Here is a 7,106-nt window from a genome sequence, read left to right as displayed (position 1 = left end):
GTTCTTGAAGAATCGTAGTGTTTTATGTTCAGACTATGCATCTTCAGTCTTCACTATGAATCCCGAAGATTCATAGTATAATATAATACACATATCATTTCAGAAGATCCATAATATGATACATTATATGTATGAATTTAGAAGATTCAAGCACAAATAAATATGGAAATACAACGGTTGTGATTTATTCTCATATTCTGACATAAAAACATCTTTCTCATATACTCCCTCCGTTCCTATATATAAGTCACAAATAACTAATTCTCTTAGATTTAAGAAAAGTAGTTATTAGTAATAAATTTGTAAAAAAAATGATTTACTTTCCTAGATTACCCTTATTTACTTTCCTATGATTTTCTCTCTCCAAGTTAATACTTCTAAAGTTTATCATCTCTTTCATATTAAATATGAGGGTGAACTTGGAAAAAATTATTTAATGCTTCCTAGATATTAGAAAGTGACTTATATTTTGTAACAAAATTTTTTCAAAAAATGTGACTTATAATAGGAAACGGAGGGAGTATAAGATATATTCTCCTCGTATATGTATGAGGAAGAGGAGTTATAATGGACAAGAAATAAATATATTTCTTTATGCTTCTATTTAAAACTCATAATGTAAAACTCATAAATTAAAATAAAATGATCGAGATGTATATCAATAAGGAAAAAAATTCTCAAAATAGTTTCAAATGCGATTTTGAAAAACACAAATCTTGATATATCAAACTTCAACTTTAATTCAATTTTTTTAGAGAAGATAATATCAAACTTAACCAAAATCAACTTCAACTTTCTTACTTAATTATTAATGTTTAAGTTAAAAAATTTGGTTGGTTCGATTTTGGTCATCATCACGGGTCAGGACATGCCACCTAGACTATAGTTCGCTTATAAATGTACTTATATATCCGCACTAACACAACAATTACATCGACAACAAAAATTAAATGCACAATATTTTTAAGAGAAGTTATTTATCCTTACCAACAGAACGAGCATAATCATATTTTGTATACCCCTTTGATCCCATACTATTTTTTTTTTTTTTTGAACAAATTGATCCCATAATTGAGTATAGAAGATTTTGGTTATGGAAAAAAACTTTGGGAAAAATATTATTTTTTTCCTCGGAAAATTAACAAATAAACAGAACTTAGGGAAGATTACTAGAAAACCAAACTTTGGGAAGAAGGCAATTAAAAAAATTAACACGTGTGAGCTGTTAGGGATTGTTAGAGAAAATTACGGTTACTGAAATTGATAAAAAAAAAACTGAAAAGCAATTTACAGTTATACCCCATAAGAACAGTTATTTTAAAACTTAATAACTTGGTTTTTTTGTCTATAAGTAAAAGATGTAGCTTGATGCAGTTATTCTTAGGGCAAACAAAGAGAGATCGTAATATTGAGAAAGAGAATCTGAGAGAGAACGATAGACGACAGAGGGAAGCCGTGGAACATAGATAGTGAGGGATGTGAAAGAGCGAGCGTCGGTGGTTTGCGGCGCAACATGGTTCAGGCGTGACGAGGTTGGAGGTGGCCTTGCGGTGGCGTGAATGGAGGTTAGAATTGGTTGGTTCTCTGTTTTATTTGTTTTCGGTTTGTTTAAGAATCACAAATAAGTTTTGATGCAAAATTTCTTGTGATTAAATTGATAAGTTACCATACTTAATAGATTTTAATTCATTTAGAATCTTAACTATCTATTATGTCTGGTGAATAGTGACGAAGGATAGCAGTACGTAGAAAAGTTTGATTAGTTTAGGAACTATTATCGTTAATATAATACTTCAAGTGGTCATGAATGATAGCACTAGATTATTTCATCGCAATAAGGTGTTTTTAGGGGTGAAGAGGTGGAAATTGAGAGCATTCTAGAATTGGTCCAGTTCAAGACATGGGCACATGGCGTTGGCTGAAAGCGAAGAGGAGAAGTTTCTCTGCGTGTACTTCAGACTGGATCTTGAATCCTATCTGGTGCATAAAAGCATTGGGAAGGGTAATTTCTAAATTTTCTGGAGGTTGACCCTGTGTCCATTGGTCTTAGCTGGATCTCTGTGTGATTTCAGAAGAATGGAATGCTCTTCCTGATATCTGTTTGTGGAAGCATGGCCTCTGGACAAAGGCTTAAACGTTTAAGAGGGAATTGGGTCGCTGGTATTAAAATTTTTCTAGCTTGGTGTCCTCTTTTATCCTTCTTTTATTAGTCTATTCATTTCTTATACCTATGATCTGAACTTTTCTTTTTGTATATTTCTTACTATTTTATTTGGGTTAGCACCCCTTGTGTTATATTTGAATACAATTGCTTGGCTTATAAAAAAAAATACTGCTAACAAATGTGCATTCAGTGAAAGATAGGAAAGTATGATCAAATAGAACAAATCTCGAAATGCATGAAGTTGTCCAAACTGCTGTTCAATTTATTTAAATTGACATGTTCAACTTGCTGTTTCGTTTATTTAAAGTTTTACCTTGCTCAGTATTCATTTGTTGCATATCAATTTTAGCCTTTCTTCATGTTTTTTGCTGCATAGTAATTAGTAAGGTGATCTTTTAATTTTCTGCATAGTAGGTTGGTTGTCTGTCAATTTGCTTCATAATAGGGTGATCTTTGTCTTTTAATTTGCTGCATAATAAGGGTTGTTTTACTTGTTAACTTGCTTGTTTTGTTTGTCTGGTTCGACACTTCACAATTCTAATTTAGCTTTTTTAAAATGTTATTCTTTTTCTTGAAAATGATCTTCTACTTTTGTATTGTGTTATTGGCTACTTCTTAATCATTGAACAGTAATTATAATATGCACCAAGCAATGCTTTCAGGAGAATCACTAAGGAGGTGGGCTTCTCAATTTCCCCAAGAACTATAAATTGGGTAAGTCTTGAATACTCTGAGTTTTCCCCATTTGATTAGGAAGGCAACAACTATAGTCTATTTCCATGTTTTCTGAATCCGTTTTGTTCGCTCTTCTTCTTGGCCTCCTTGTTGAAGGCATTCGGGAGATCTGGCAAAGACAATCAATGAGGTCTTACGAGAATTAATCTCGTATACAAAACTTAAGCAACCGGGATTGATACCAGATTTAATTATATGGAGTTTGGTAACACAATTGAATTAGACATAACTTAATTGTTATTATTTCGAAAGTTATTTTTTTTATTTGTTCTTACAAATAAAAGTGACTTTATTTTTTGAGTGTTATTTTGAAAAATAATTATTTTAATTGAATGATTTTTTATAAAAATAAAATAAAATGAAGTCGTCCACACAGGAGTGACATTTTCTATTCACACATACATGTTATGATAAACTATTCATTTTCTTATGCTTCGAGACCCTTATCAAATTCTGACTCTGATATTGGTTATTATGAAGTAATTGTTACTTGCACTAAAAGTAATTTACCTATTGATGTTTCAGGTAATATCTTTGGTGCAATTGCGGGAGGTGAATAATCTAATATTGTAAAAAGTGAGATTCATAATCCTTATCATAAATCTCTATCATCTTTAACTTCTAGTTGGACGTGTCAATTTGAAATTCTTCGGTCAAATGCTTCTAGTGAACTCTATGACGTGTTTGAGGTCATCCCTCCATGTGTTGGAAACAGGAAAGCATATGAACTTTCAAACAAAATGTCCTCAATTCTTCAACTAGAACCACTTCCTTTGTTGAATATCTTGACTTATTTATTTCAGAATTATCCTCATAGCATCCAAGATATTGCATTAAATTTCATTCCATCATATAATGATGATGATACTGAGAGGGCAAAAAAGAACTTAAATAGAGTATTTAAGTTTATGGATGCTCAAGAATCATTGTTACAGACTTCTATAAGTGGAGCAAAGTTGTTGGTGTTCACCTCAATTCAACTTAACATAGAGTTTTCCTCTAGGGAGTCTTTGCAACCGAAATATAATGGATGAATACCTAACATGAAGCATATATGTAGCTTGATTTTCTCAAATATTATATTGTTTGTTCCATGAATGGGGTTGTCTAAATGACCCTTGACAAAAATTGGGTTAAATTGCCCTTTCATGGGAACAATATACTCTTTGAAAAAATCAAGCTCTATATATGCTCCATGTTAGGTATTCATCCATTATATTTTGGCTGCAAAAGACTCCATAGAGGAAAACTTCATTTGAGTCAATGTTAAGTTGATTTGAGGTGAACACCAACAACTCTGCTCCACTTATAGAAGTCCGTAACAATAATTGTTGAGCATCCATATAAGACTTTATTTAAGTTCTTTCTTACCCTCTCGGTATCATCATTATATGATCGAATGAAATTCAATGCAATATCTTGGATGCTATGATGATCATTTTGAAATAAATAGGTCAAGATATTCAACAAAGGAAGTGATTCCAGTTGAAGAATTGAGGGTATTTTGTTTGAAAGTTCATATGCTTTCCAGCTCACAACACATGAAGGGATGACCTCAAACACGTCATAAAGTTCACCAGAAGCATTTGCTCGAAGAATTTCAAATTGACCCCTCTAACTCGAAGTTAAAGAGTATAAAGATTTAAGATAAAGATTCTGAATCTCACTTTTTACAATATTAGATCTGTCACCTACCGCAATTGAACCAAAGATATTATCCGAAGCCCTAGTAAATTACTTTTAGTACAAATAACAAATTACTTCATGATAATAAATATCAGAGCTAGGAATTGATAAGGGTCTTGAAGCACAAGAAGATGAAAAGTTTACCATAACATGTATGTGTGAATAGAAAACGTTGCTCTTGTGTGGACGACTTCATTTTATTTTATTTTATAAAAATCACTCAATTAAAATAATTAGTTTTTAAAATAACACTCAAAGTATAGTCACTATTTTGGTAAGAACAAATAAAGAAAATAAGCATTTATTTATTTTCTTTAGCTTTTGAAATAATAATAATTAAGTTATAGTCACTATTAATAATGTAAAATATTGGCTTAATTTTCCTAAAAAAATATTGAAAACGTTGTTAGAGAAAGTGAAAATAAAAAATGATAGTGCATTTTGAATTTAAAATAAGAAATGAAGAGATGTTATTAGCTGCACGTGTAAAACTTTTTACAGTGTGAGTGTACATAAAAATTAAACTAATTTTTCAAACCAAAGAAACACCATGCATAAATTTGATTTAGTCAATATAGAAATGCAATATTGTGGGAGGAGGAAGAGGAAGAACACGAAAAAATGGATTATGACTAAATTTGATGAAAATAAAATTTTAAAGACTAAAACTGATATGAAAATAACAAGCAGTCACTTGTACATAGTGGTTGGGTTAAAAATATTTTTAGAATGCTTTATGATGTCATAAAGACTTTTTCCAATCAAACAACATGTGTCAGGTACTAAAAAATATGATTTTTTTATAAAATCTATTTTCGATCAGAGTGTATTAATCGAGGACAAAAACATATTTAACCAAAACAAACTCAAAAGTTCTAACAAACTTGGGGGAGCGGTTTGGTTATATAAGATTAGAGAGTGCATTTCAGACATTACTTGTTATTTTTGTTGAGTGAAGAGTTGTTTGCACTTATGGAACTACACACATTTATATGGTGGAGGAAGAGGCTCATCAGCTGAGGGGGTTGTGAACGTTGTGAATCAAGGACGAGGCTCATCAAGCTGGGGAATTTTTTTTTCTAATAAGCCAAAATTAGGTTGAGAATTTTGTGAACGCTTTGGAGGAAGAGACTCATTAGACTGAGGGTGCAGCTAACCTCATGGAGACAGAGCATCCGGTGGTGACTGAGGCGGTGGTTGAGATGTGCCCTCTCATGTATCTAGCCCTAGGTTCTAGTTACCTATTCCCGATGACTTCTATTCAATCAAACTCGGATGTACATATTTAGAGTCAAGTTGATATTGCCGCCAGATCACTGTATGCGGGAATATTCGGCAGTATTTGTGGAACCAGTATATTAGCTTTTTCTAAAATACCATCTATTTCAAAATATGATTGGTGAGTTCGATCTTCTTTAGAGAGACTTGACCCATGTGGGACTAGAAAGTGTTGGCCAATTGTTGACTAGCTTTCATGTGAAATTTCGATTTTTCTTGTCAACTTTGACATGTTTTTTTGACTATCTATAAACGTTGGAATTTGGTCTTGGTCCATTTCACAGGAATTGTAAGTGCCAACATAATTTTTCAAACGTCACCAACCTCATTCAAAACGGACACTCACAACTCTAGATATGAGTTTCTGAATTCACCTTCATGACCATGTTGTAGCATCACCGTGGTCTCCAAGAACTATGCAGACTCACTGAATTAAGTTGATGAGGACTAGCAGAGACTCAATGGCGGCCATGGTTCGGGCGACGTACCCTTGCATCCAAGACATGACCCCAAAAAAACCCACTGTCAATGCATGAAGCCAATATCCCTTTGCCACATCTCTCATTCCTGCAAAATTGGTTGAGTAATGATACATACACACCTTATTTTCTCTTTAATTTCATTTTCACACATTTTTCTTCTTATCTCTCTGCATTTTCTATCACATTACAAATCATACCACTCATTTCTCTCTCATTTCTACCTTATCTCATAAGGTGGAGGTGGAATTGGTTTGTCAACTAAACATTATTCTTTGAAGGAGCCCTAGTCGAAACAACGACCTTTTAGCCGAGGCTCCCCTACTGTCATCGAAAATAGTTGTTGCAATTCTACTTTGGAGCTTTTGGTTAATGGGGTTGTTGAGTCAAAATATTTAACTATTGAGCTTCTAGTGCTTAGGAATGAGAATATATATATAGGGGATGTATCTCATGAGGAAGATGAGTTATAATGGACAAGAAATAAATATGTTATTTTATGCTTTTGTTTAAAACTCATAATGTAAAACTCATAAATTAAAATATTTATTGAAATTATCGAGATGTATATGAATGAGGAAATTAAGGAAATCTCAAAATGGTTTCAAATGCATTTTTGAAAAACACAAATCTTGATATGTCAAACTTCAACTTCAATTAATTTTTTTTTTCTAGAGAAGATAATGTTAAACTTTGCCAAAATCAACTTCAACTTTCTTACTTAATTATTAATGTTTTAGTTATTAAAAAGTTTGAGTGGTTTG

At 32.2% G+C, this 7,106-nt stretch overlaps 1 long non-coding RNA gene across 1 annotated transcript; it reads left to right on the top strand.

The window, feature by feature from the left end:
* Positions 1 to 1,452: 1,452 nt before the first annotated feature.
* Positions 1,453 to 6,486, top strand: LOC130732669 (uncharacterized). Its single transcript, XR_009017099.1, has 3 exons — positions 1,453 to 1,565; positions 2,795 to 2,878; positions 6,148 to 6,486. It is a non-coding gene; the product is annotated as an uncharacterized LOC130732669 (long non-coding RNA).
* The last annotated feature ends 620 nt before the right edge of the window (positions 6,487 to 7,106 follow it).

This window comes from Lotus japonicus, chromosome 1 (assembly GCF_012489685.1).
Source record: "Lotus japonicus ecotype B-129 chromosome 1, LjGifu_v1.2".
Taxonomy (NCBI): domain Eukaryota; kingdom Viridiplantae; phylum Streptophyta; class Magnoliopsida; order Fabales; family Fabaceae; genus Lotus; species Lotus japonicus.
This window is presented reverse-complemented; position numbering and strand designations above follow the sequence as displayed.